This window comes from Dipodomys merriami, unplaced genomic scaffold, assembly GCF_024711535.1.
Source record: "Dipodomys merriami isolate MVZ:Mamm:240054 unplaced genomic scaffold, mDipMer1.0.p SCAF_215, whole genome shotgun sequence".
NCBI classification, from domain to species: domain Eukaryota; kingdom Metazoa; phylum Chordata; class Mammalia; order Rodentia; family Heteromyidae; genus Dipodomys; species Dipodomys merriami.
The window spans coordinates 114,215-127,542 of record NW_027203549.1 but is presented as its reverse complement, the minus strand read 5'-3'; the positions used below and the strand labels follow the sequence as shown (position 1 = coordinate 127,542).

General features: G+C 33.8%; 1 non-coding gene across 1 annotated transcript; it reads right to left on the bottom strand.

Annotated features, from left to right (window-relative positions):
* Nucleotides 1-1,906: 1,906 nt before the first annotated feature.
* On the bottom strand, nucleotides 1,907-2,009 carry LOC138834459 (U6 spliceosomal RNA). The gene has a single exon (XR_011374114.1). It is a non-coding gene; the product is annotated as a U6 spliceosomal RNA (small nuclear RNA).
* Nucleotides 2,010-13,328: the final 11,319 nt, after the last annotated feature.

Below are 13,328 nucleotides of genomic sequence, written 5' to 3'. Positions count from 1 at the left end.
ACTCAAAGCTCATTCATAGAAGTTTATTTTAAGTATTTCACGAGTTTATTGTTTCTAAATTCTTAAGATAACATTTGTTATAAAACTAATGTTATTACCATATTAGTGTTGAGAAAAATTGTAATTAAAGGCAGTAAGTGCATGGCCCAAAGACACACGGTGAGGAAGGAAATGAGTCAGTTTCCAAAGGTCTTTCAGCAATACAAAAAAGGTAGGTAAAATCTCTACACTTTCTTACTCTCTCAATTCAATAGTCATATTGTCCAAGAAATAATAGCATACAAAATATTGCCCATGGTGATTGTTTTCTGTCACATTTTGTCTTCAACACAGACTGTGTTGGTGACATTGGGTTATCATGCACAGAGCTGAGCCGATAAATTGAGGTCCAAATAGAGGCAAATTTCTTCTGTCTCACGGTTCCATTATCCTTTTTAAAAAGTACTGAAAATTTTAAATATTATCCATTACTGTCTTTTAAGAATCCAAAAAAGAAATAAATTCACCGATAATCACTCCTAAATGCTTTCAAAGTAGGAGATGATAAAACAGATCCCCATGAAGTAAATTTTCTTCATTTTTTAAAATTATTCTGAAAGCCTTGTATTGGTTGGTCACACCTGTAATCCTATCTACTCGGGATATTTACTCAGGAGCCTGAGATCTCTGGATAACAGTTGGAAGCCAATCAGGGCAAAAAAAATCATGAAATTATTTTTCAAATTTTTTAATGAGCTAGCAAAGAGCCAGCAATGGAGATGTAGCTCATATTGTAGCTCAACAATCTAGAGAGGAAAGGCCTAGCAAGACCTTGAAACCCTGATTTCAAACTCTGAGAACGCCAACACACATGCATATGTGTGTGGGGGCATGCATGAGGTAACTCGTACATGCACATTTATTCATATTTGCTCCATTCTCTTACTGTCTCAATTCAATATTCATATTGAATATTGGGGTTATATTTACATGAGCAAGGTAATTCGTACATTACCTAATAAGCATTGTTATGTCCTCCTTTATATTTCCCCTACCATCCCTTCCCTCCCACATCCAGAATTATGCTCCCCTCCCCTTTTCTCCCCACATAAATTTTAAAGTTCATTTTTCAACATAGTGTCTTGTGCATATCTCCTTGTTACAATGGGTCAAACTGTATCCTTATTTGAGCATTTTTCCCCTTCCCCTCCCCAAATTAGAGAAGCGTACATACAAGATGTAGGGGAATCAACTTCAAATACAATGAAAACAGGGGTTATAGTGTGGAGGAGGAACATATAAAGAAACCAAAAAATCATATAGCACATTATAAGTACGTTAGAAACAATAGCAAGAAACAAACAAACAAACAAAAAAACCACTTGTGTCCTTATCTTGGTGTTCATTTCCCTTAATCATCTTATCTCTTCGTATGCACATAGATTTTGACCTTTTCTGCTTATCCCAGACATATATTCATTATTGAAAATAAGGGAAACCATGGGACCTATGTTTCTTTGGACTTGGCTTACTTCACTTAATAAAGTTTTTTTTTCCAAGTCTTTCCATTTCCTAACAAAATGGGCGATGTCATTCTTACTGATGGAGGCATAGAATTCCATTGTGTATATATAACACATTTTCTTGATCCATTCATCTACTGAGGGGCATCTGGGTTGATTCCATATCTTAGCTATAGTGAATAATGCGGCAATAAACATAGTTGTGCTGGTAGTATTAGTATGTTGTTGTTTGTGATCATTTGGTTAAATCCCCAAAAATAGTATTGTTGGGTCATACAGGATCTTTATGTAGTCTTTTGAGGAACCTCCAGACTGCTTTCCCAAGTTGTTGAACAGTTTACACTCCCACCGACAATGCCGTACGATTCCAGGGTGGGCACATGTCCTCCAGCATCTGTTGTTGTAAAAATATGGATTGATCCAGGAATTTGCAAGTTATCCCAGTGCAGGGGCCATGATAATCTTCTCTGAATCATTCCAATGTTAGTGTATGTGATGCTGAATTGAGCGGGGAACATTTTTATATAAAAAGTGTAATTGATTTTATTAAACTAGACAATTCAACAAAAAGTAAGTTGAAAACAATTGTCATGAAATTTTAGAACCAAATATTTCTTACATAAACACACATATAAGTGTAAAGTCTAAATTGATATGTCAAAAACAAAATAATTCCAGATATTTGTTGTTCAAGAGATTTGTAAGAGGAGGAATTCAATTATTCTATTCAAGGCACCTGTCATAATGAACACTGCAGCAAGTGTTAAGGTTTGTTAAAATTTTTAATGTTTTAAATATGTTTAATGTTGGGAATTTGTTTATATATGCCAAAATTAGGACTGTTTCGCAGGTATAAACTTTTCTACAAAGTATTTAAGATTTATGGTATCAGATATATACTACTAAATATGTACATTTCAGAGTTTATAGAAACCTTATTAATGAGAAGTTGCAAAGTCTTTTTGTAAAGAAGCAGAGTGAAGAGTTAAGACTTTAACTACACAGTTTCTTTTAAAACTTTAGGGATTGCTAACAAATGATGATATAAGCCATAAACAAATGATGAGAAGAGCAATAAATGGTAATCTTAGTGGCTAATTTTAAAGACTACTCATATTCTATAAAACTCTTTTTGAACATCATAAACTTAGCCAGAGTTAAATTTACAGGAATATGAGAAAAATAGTAAAATCTAATATGCAGTATATTTCAAAGGCTGAAAACACTGGTAATTGGTTTGTTTTATTATGTTTTTAATTTTTGATATTTAATTATTGGTTTCATTTATTTGTAGCAATTTTTACTTGATGTAATATAGTACAACTTTTTGTAAGTAATCATTAGGAGGTCATCATTGAGAAGGTTACTGTGATGTACATACCAATTTTTATATGTGCATGTGAATTTACAAAGAGGAAAATTAAGAACAAAATATTTATTTAAAAATGAACAAATAGAATCTGAATCAGGAGTGTTGATAAATGTAAACACCTAAAATCTTAGCCCTAGGCTGACACAGCGGTATTGCTGAGTTGAGGTCACAAAAGTGAGAGATTGTGTTTTGTTTTGTTTTGTTGATTTTGTTGGTCATGGGGCCTGGGTTCTGTCCCTCAGCTCAAAGCTAGCCCTACCACTTGAGGCACAGCACCTCTTCCATCTTTTTTCTGCTTATGTTGTGCTGAGGAACCAAATCCAGGACCTCATGCATGGAAGCCCAGCCCTCTAACACTGAGCCACCTTCCCCACACCTGAGAAACTGTGTTTTAAAAAAAATCATCTAAACAATATTTGCTTTCTGCTTTGGGTTTTATAATGAAAAATATGAATATCTTTTTATATTTTTGTGAATTGTCGTACTTCTAAATTTATACTAACATTCAGCCACTTTATCCTTTACAAAGTCATGAAATATCTCTGAGAATTTGCTTCTGTGAAGATTGTTTTTCCATTTATAATTTCTTCTGCGTCATTTTTATTTTTTATCAAAATAACATATGTCATGTTGATGGGTTATAATACATCAAATATGAATATTCTCATACTTCTCTTGTTTATGTGTTATGCACTTTAAGTATTATGATATTTTTCTCTCTCTTTCACTTTCTCTCATTTCCTTTTTTTTCATGCTCCATGTCTGCAACTTAGAATTTCTGCTGGTCTACTATTATCCTTATGGATCCACGGGTTTTGTGGCAACATGATAGTGACCATCAGTTACTTTTGCATTCTTTAAAAGTTATAAAAGTGACGTGATATTATTCTTTGCGATTCTAAATGGCAAAACACCAGATCTCACTTTTACTACTATTTATATAAATTTTATCTCATAGGAATCATTGGGATAAATAAGATACTTTTAACATGTAACCTAAAAGTACTTTTTTTTAACAGTCTTTTTCTTTTATTATCAGTTAGTAACTTCCTGTAATGAAAACAAAGCTATCCTATGGAAAGTAGACAGAAATTGTTCACAGGGATGAAAAACAAAGGAATGGGCGAAGTGAGTACAACGGATGCACATCATAGAGCACAGATCCTCAGAGCAATTTATCTTGTACACTTTGTGAGAATGAGAACTTGCTGGTAACTAGAGAGTAAATCACTGAACAACTGATATATGCACATATAGTTATATGTGTATATTTACTTATATATGCATATATGTGTGTATATGCTCTTATATATGTATACATGTACGTTACTATTCACACGCATACATATACACATGTATACATGCACACATGGAGAAAGACACCTAGGTACAGCCAACACAAGTTTCACTAGTTGTTGAATATGCCTTACACGGAATGCTTGGAACAATATATGTTGAAGATGTATTTGTCCCTAAGAGTTTTTTACCACTCCTCTTATTTCTTAAATCGGGTGGTTTTTGAGAGATTTGACTGGTAAAATGCAGTACAAGTGATAGCAAGTCACTCGGAAATCTCAGTAAGTATAAGTCATATGGTGTCTCCCTGCTCCTCACAGAATGCTTGCTCTTGTAGACACTCTCAACAACCAAAGCATCAGGAGAATACCCTGGTAAAGAATAGAGTTATAAGGCTTTAAATGGCATGCTTCCTTGAGATTCCTTGAGCTTACTTGATGCTTCCAACAGGCAGCATCAATTCCTAAGCAAAACAGTGAGTCCTCAGAAGACTGGATTCTACATATACATTTAAGCAGCCCACGTGAAAAGCCCTATGTGAGAAATGCTGACTGAGTTCTTGCTGATTTCCTGGTCAAGAAAATAAAGAAAAAAAGAAAGTATTTTTAATGTATTAAAGTTTGAAAATTATTTGTAACCAGTCAATAAATGTGTAGAATAAAATTATACGAACTGACAAAGAATGATGTTTCATTTATGTGTTCTTGGATTGGTGAGTGATTTTAGGTGTGTCTACACAAGTAGAATCAGCATAAATCAAGCCAGCATTACTTCAATTAAGATATAAGGAAAGAATACAGGTTGAGGCATTGTAACAATGAGATGTACAAGATACTCTATCAGCGTGGGGTGAGTGAATGGGGGAGTTAGAGAGGTGTGAAAGAAAGAGATGGTAGGGGAAAAACAAAGGAGGGGTAACAGTGCTCAATAAAAATGTGCTTATATCTTAGCTATGGTAAAAAATGCTGCAATAAATATAGTTGTACTGGTAGCTGTAGTGTGATCTTGTTTGCAATAACAAGTGTATGTCTGAGTCAAACAGAAAAGGTCAGAGAAGTTGATGATAGGGAAATGAACCCCAGGATAAGTATTTAAATGTTTTTTTTTTCTTTCACGGGATTTTTTCTAACATATTTATAAGATGATTCCTTTGTTGCTTTGTATGTCCCTCCCCTATGGTATAAACCCTGCTTTCATTTTACTTGATGTTGGTATAATTTGTGGAGGGGAAGGGAAAAAAACAAATTGTTTAAATAAGGATACAGTTTGACCCAGTGCAACAATGAGATATACAAGTCTTTATGTCAAAAAACGAACTTTACAACTTTGGTCGGGGTGGAGGGAGGATCAGGTGGGGGTTGCAGGAGGGTGTGGGAAGGGATAGGAAGGGGAAACAAAGGAGGGGGCAACAATGCTTGAAAAAATGTACTCATTGTCTTGCTCATGTCATTGTAACTCCTCTATACAGTATTTTCACAATAAAAAGAAAGAAATGAACTCATTACCTTCCTTATGTAATTGTAACATTTCAGTACATTATATTTTATGTATACACACATATAGATAGATAGATAGATAGATAGATAGATAGATAGATAGATAGATAGATAGATAGACAGATAGACAGACAGATAGATAGATACAAGGAAAACTTCTGTACTTATAAGAAGTTTTATTTGTCACTCAATATCAGTAAGGTATTGGTTTTAGGACCAGAGGTATATTAAAACTTTGGATATTAAAATTCTCTACATGAACACAGTAAATTATTTACATAAGAATCTGCCCACAAGCTAGTGCAGTGTAATTGCTATGAATTTTTTTACTGCATTCTATGTTTGTAATGAAAAATAATAGTATATGCACTATCAACAGATTCAAATTTTTCAAATAAATTTTGTCTGAAGTTTGTAGGTGGAATTGGGACAGCAATTTTGAAAAGCACAAATTTCATCACCAAGACCGGTCTGCAAGTTATAACAAGGAGCTAATACAGCATCATTTAATAGTATGGCACTCCATACTATTATGAGACTTTTTTTATTATAGTGAAAATCCTGTACAGAGGGGTTACAATTACATGGGCAAGATAATGAGGACATTTCTTATCAAGCATTGTAGCCTCTTTTGTTTTGCCTTCCCATCCCTTCCATCCTCCCTCCGCCCCCCTACCCAATCCTCCTGGCTACTCCCCACCCCCGCACCAAAGTTGTAAAGTTCATTTTTCTTTTTTTTTTCTTATTAAATAAATAATTATTTATTCAACATAATCAAATAAAGGTATAGGGTATTAAGTGAAATGAATGACAGCAGTGTTACAATGGATGGGAGAAGGGAAGATTTTTTTTTCAAAAAAGAAAGAACAAATGAAGTAAATACAAAATGGTTGCAAATATGACAGGTATTAACCCAACTATATCAATAACCACTTTAAATGTAAATTGTCCAAATATACAAATTAAAAGACAGAAACTAACATTAGTGAATATAAAGATATACACAGATTAGAAGTAAGGTGATGGATGTTAGCATAAACCTAAAGGAAGCTTAAAGTAACAACTCTTTTTTTTAATTTAATTTTATTTTATTTGTGAACATACTGTATAGAGGAGTTACAATTACGTAGCCAGGATAATGCGTACATTTCTTACCAAGCATTGCAGCCTCCTCCATTGTTTACCCTTCACATCCCTTCCCAACCTCCCCCCTCCCCCCAATCCCAATCCTTCTCCTTCCCCCCCTTTCCCTCCCTCCCCCGCACCGACTTTGTAAAGCTAGTTTTGGACATGACAACTTGTACTTCTCATTGTTGCAACAGGTCCACCTGTATCCTTAAACAACTGGTTTTTCCCCATCTCCTCCACAAGTTATACTGACATCAAATATAGTGAAAGCAGGGGTTATACAGTGGGGGAGGGATATACAAAGCAACAAAGAGATAATCTTATAAATGCGTTAGAAACACATGCATGAAAGAAAAAAAACATTAAAATACACAACTAAGGGTTCATTTTCCTGACATCACATTATCTGACCTTTTCCGCTTGACTCACATATACTAGATATTACAAATAAGGGAAACCATGGGACCTATGTTTCTTTGGGCCTGGCTTACTTCACTTAATATAATTTTTTCCAAATTTTTCCATTTCCTAACAAATGGTGCAATGTCATTCTTTCTGATGGAAATATAGAATTCCATTGTGTATACATACCACATTTGCTTGATCCATTCATCTACTGAGGGGCATCTGGGTTGGTTCCATATCTTAGCTATGGTAAATTGTAAAGTTCATTTTTCGACATAATGACTTGTACATCTCATTGTTGCAATGGGTCCACCTATATCCCTATTTAAACGATTTGTTTTTCCCCTTCCCCTCCACAAATTATGCCGACATTAAATACAGTGAAAGCAGGGGCTATACTGTGGGGAAAGGATATCCAAAGCAACAAACAAATAATCTTATAAATGTGTTAGAAACAATTTTCAATATCTAGTATATGTCTGAGTCAAGCAGAAAAGGGCAGATAAGGTGATGTTAGGGAAATGAACCCTAAGATATTTATTCAAACCCAGGGACTTTTAAGAAATGCAGCTGCGAGTTTTCTCAAGGGGAGTTTTCAGAACACTTATTGAAGCACAATTCAGAACCTCAGTGATGTGTAGATGGTTTTCCCTCAACTTTCTGACATGCTCAGTCATTATTAATCAACATATAGCTCATCATGAATAATCCTCTAATAACGAAATGTTGATGTCTTGTTTATATACAGAAAACCTGGGAAGGCTAACTTTTTCCAATTAGGAGACATTCTGTATTCTATGACCCAGCAGAGAGAAAACTAGGTAAACATCCATTTACAACCTTCTGAATAATTCTGATTCTGTCCACATCAGTTATTTATCCATATTTTTGCCTGAGTGAGATGATTTTAAAAGAATTTAGTCATTTAAAATTTAAATTGAAATATGAAATGAAATTAGTTCCAATGCATGACATTACGATATTTAGCAACAACTGAGAAACCTAAAGGTCTATAAGAATTTTTTTAATTGAATGAAGGGATGTTGGAATTTGGTACTCTCCAGTTTAAGCAATTTGCAAAAAGAATTGGCAAAATAAAATTTACACTTGCAGAAGACTTGACACTTATTAAAATTTGTATATTGAAAGGAACACAAGCCTCAAAAATATGTTAATGCTATCCTCTTATTTATCCTTAAAGGTTTATGCTTCTGTTATCTTAATAATAAAACTTCAAAAAATTTATTTTTACCTAGTTGTGCAAAGGGGTTTCACTTCATCATGTCCGTGTTGAATAAAGTGTATGTGCATTTCAATGTATAGTGCATCTGGATCATTGTCAAACTTTCCATTTTTCTTCCTTCCCTTACCCCAACCCCTCCTATCCCTTCAATTATCCTACTTATATTCTCACATATGTACATTGAGTGCTATATGTACATTGACTATATTAGTCCACCATTTCCCTCTCCATTATTCTGCCCTGCTCCTTTCAAGCCCAGATCACCTTTTAAGACTTGTTTTAACTTCATGGTATTTTGTTAAATATCTCTACCTTTGGCATTTGGCTATGGGCTTGCCACATCCACTGTTACATGTTAGACCTACATAAATGTGTATATTTCTCTCCACATTTCTTATGTCTGAATGGCCAAGATAAGTCTGCTTTACTATTCACCTTCTCTCCTAAATTTAGAATTTGACCTTCAGGGCCATCCAATAGTGCTCTTTTTTTCTCTACACTTTTAAGATGGAAGGGAAATAATTTGTATGCCCTTAGCATTATGGTTCCATCATGAATTTCCATCTCATTACTTTAGCAGTCTACATTTAAAGTCATATTTTCTGCATTATATTCACACAGATTAAGTGAATATCAAGGGTAATTTACCTAGTATTGGATGACCTTCAATTTCTGATGATAGAAGCAGCAGTGAGTTTTAATTATGCAGATAACACTATTTATGGAGCCCTGTAGTCTTATAAATTTTTAATAAATTTAGAGTTACTTTTATTAATAATTTTAAAAGTTTTATTTCAGTATTTGAAATGCTGCTCCAATTATTTTAAAAGTTTCACAATAAGTTAGACTGAACTTTTCCCCCATTTTCCCCACTAGTTCAGATTGTCTCCTTTAGCTTTATTGTTTGAGAAGCCAAGGGAAGAGGATAAACAGAGAGATGATCATTATTCATGTATCTCCTTCCTTTTCTGTTTCTTCTATTCTTGCTCAGAGGAAGACTGGAGCAGAGTGATGCTTGACTTCATCATACGAGGAAGCATTCCTGGCATGTCAATTATTGTTTCGCAGAATCACTTAAACTGCTTACTCTTGCCTTCTCTGTAACAGTAACCTAACTGTGGCTACCTTGGTGCAGGAGGAAGCACACTAACAGGTTATTACCTGTAAATTTTTATTTAATATCTCAGCTTACTATTACCACATATAGAAAGCTTTGTCTACATAAATGCAAAGGTACTGATTGCCCAACAATAACTTAGTGAGGAGTAGACAATACCACTCAGCTACCTCCTCCCTTCCACTCCCCTCCCCTCATTTCCCAGCCTTCCCTTCTTTCCTTGTGTCTCTCTCCTCCATATTCATCTCTATCTTCTCTCTTTTTCTTTTCCATTAGCAAGTGATGTGGTTCATCACATGACACATAAATAATTGAAAAATATTTCTTTCTCCTCTTTTGTGATTATTTATTCTTAAGAAGTGAGTTCTAGATCTCTCTGTTCTATTCTAGCTCTCTCTGCTACCTATCTCTTTCACTGCTCTTTTCTAGCTCTCTCTGCTTTCTCTCTGCTCTCTCTGCCCTTTTCTGGCTTTTTCCTCTCTCTTTCCCAACTGTCTGTCATTCCCAGGCCTTTCCCAGCCACGTGGAGTTCTAATCTTGCCTCTTGCCAGCAGGTCTACTGAATAAAAAAAGGTGAGTTCTAGCAGAGCACAAGTGGCTTACACCTAGATACTGGGTAGGCTCAAATTTGACAATTGCAATTCAAAGTTATTCCAAGTAGACAAACCTAAGAGATTCTTTTCTCCAATTGTGGTAAAAGGAAAAAGTGAAGTTGTGGCCCAGGTGGTATGGAGCAAACATTGAGAATTAAAGCCCAGATAGAACTCAAGGCCAGGAGTTCAAAGCCCAGTATCAGCACAATATTAAAAAAATGAATCCTTTGTCCTTGAAAAGGGATATTTCTCCAAAAATTCATACCCAGGACAATTTTCAAGGTCCAAATCTATTTGAAAGTCTCTTTCACATATTAAACTGATTCAACTGCTTGATTCACATTACGGAAAGTAGGAGTCACATTTCACATTATAAAGTATGCCCAGTGCTGAACAATTCTTACAATTTTTAATATAAAGGAAGCATGAGAGTGGAATTCACATCACTTGGTTGAGTTAGGTTTGACTCACTGACATACTTTTGCAAGTAAATTACGGACTGTTTACTTGTAAGGAAGTCTATATAAATGGTTTTCTAGGAGAAAGAATGAGCTAGCTGCTGTCCAAGTTTGAATCAGAGTAAGTTTATTCCTATGATATGGTAAAGAGAAGCTCATCTCATAGAACACTATGCAGACAGTAATTTCAAAAGGATTAAAAATCCATGTCTATGTTTTGAACAGCCAAGTTTTCACAAACAAAAAACAGTTTACTGTGTCAAGAAAATATGTTAGAGCAAAAGGAACTATGTTAAATATAGTTAATGGCTGAGTGACATGTATAATAACAACCGAACTATACAATTTTCATCATGTCCTTAACAAGAATCTCCAAGATAGGTCTTGCTAAATCTATCATAGAGGACTGGGTTTATGCAATTGTCAGTTTTGTTTAGGGTCCAATATCTTCTACAGTCACTAGGGTTGCAAACCGCTCACATCACATGCAGTGTCTAGAGAAAGGTGCAGTCTTGTAGGCACCTACGGTATTTTTGTCCCACTGTGAATATTGATCGTTTTTCTTCTTGTAATTATACACGTCAGTGTGAATCCTTTCATGTAAGAAAATGATTTACATGTTTTATAGAAATAGGTTGACTTTAGACCAATGAGTTATTCTATGCTGCATTTTGTTTACTTTATATCCAGAAAAGCTAACTTCTTACCTTATGATTTTCCTTAGAATTTATACACAGGTTTAAGCTCTGATGGGTGACAGATAAAGATATAAACATTTATTAACAGTGGCTAAATTTAGGCTGAGGAATCTAGGTACAACTATACTCGTGCAGATAGGCCTCATAAATCATGAGACCACGATATCCAAATGTTATCCTATGCTTCCTGAAATCATGCTTATGAGATTTTGTGTATTATAAAGAGTGGTTATTCGCATGTTTTATAAACTACATCATTTCATGGATTAGGAATTGAAGTGAGATATTATACTCTGAACAAAATTTAAGGAGGCATCCAAAATTTGTTATCAATATATACATCATTTAACACAATGTTTTAAAAATGCAAGAATAAGGAATTAATTTATGAAAACAATAAACATTTACAATAAATACGGAATCAGTATGACTTATTTTTCTTTTATACCAGTTGCAATATGGCTTGCATGATGACTTTTATGGTTATATGTTTAGTTAGATCTTGATATTTAGTTGGAGAACTTATGTTCTTTGATTTATTCATTTGTCAGATCAAAGGAAATGAATTCCATGCCAGAGTCAGCATCCATAATACAGTTGTATTCTACTACTTTGCCAAAATTTCAAATCACCTCGAGTACCTTGGGTCTTTTTTGGATCTAAATAAATAGGTATGCAATTTTGTCAGTACTAGATTTTGACCACCCTTTATTTAAATAATATTTTCCAGAAACTTCTTCTATTCTCTTTTTTCCTGAGATTTTTAAATCCATTTATAAAATGTGCTGATGTTTTCCTTTAGATAACCCACATTCAGTCTACTATAAGCAGTCTAATTTAGAGTACTTTTAAATTATGTACACTCATGTGCACTTCTCAGATTCTATTCCTTGCATATTTTGTTGTTGTTAAGTCTGTAGTATTTAGTTCTCATTATGAGTATTTTGGACGTACTAAATGCATTTCTGAATTTTTAAGTATGTCATGACCTTTTTGATTTGATACTGTAACATTTTTAATTTAAATATATGCAGATCTTACTTCATATACAGTTACATTCGTTTGAAACAATTTGATCCATTCAAGATATTTGCTGCATTAGGTGTATACAGATAAATTTAATTACAAATTAACACAACCTTATTTTTGAGAGACAGTTATCCTTATAGCTCTACTCAAATTACCATGTATTTGAAAGTTTTGTAGTTTAAAAAATAAACTGGGCACAATATATTTTTGGTGTTGGGCAAGTTTCTATTTGTTGGTTGTTTTTCCAGCTGTGATGACTTCAATATATGTGTGCATTTTATTTCAATTGTTTTTTGTCTATATTTTGTTTCATATAACAGAAAATGCAAAAAGAATCAGTGATTTAGGATTTTTCCAAATTGAATTCGAAGAGAGAAGCTTGAAGTTTTGTGGCAACTGGGAACAGGGAGGTCTTCTTAGTGGAGGGGTTAGCAGAATAACAGAGACGTCGTTTGACGTGATTTGAAGTCTGCTACTTCTTGCCTCAATATTTCCAATGGCATTACTTCAAATTCTTTAGTGGAAAGAAAATAATTTAGTCTGTATGAACTCAGAATTTTTGGTTTAATTGAGACACATTATATATTCATATTTGATTTTAACTCTAAAATATTTTTTCCTTAGTTTAAAACCGCAGGTGTGAATTAATAATGTTAAATAGCACCTAGAATTTCTATGAAATGGTCCAAACTACTTTCACTTCACACTATATGCAATATGCAATGTAATAATAATAGTGTTTGAGATAGTATGTAATAATTGACCTTGGGGAAAGTCCATTACAGTGGATTTTTGTGAAATACTGCATAATAGTAAGAATTATATTTGATTCTATTAAAAATTCAGTTATATCTAAAAATAACTCATAGTTATAAACTAATCCTGAAAAATAAGATTGTTTACTGGAAAAAGCTAGAAGTTTCAATAAGCTTGCTTTTTTAAACATTGACTTTGACACCAGTAAGGAGGTAAGAATTGACTTAAATTGTTT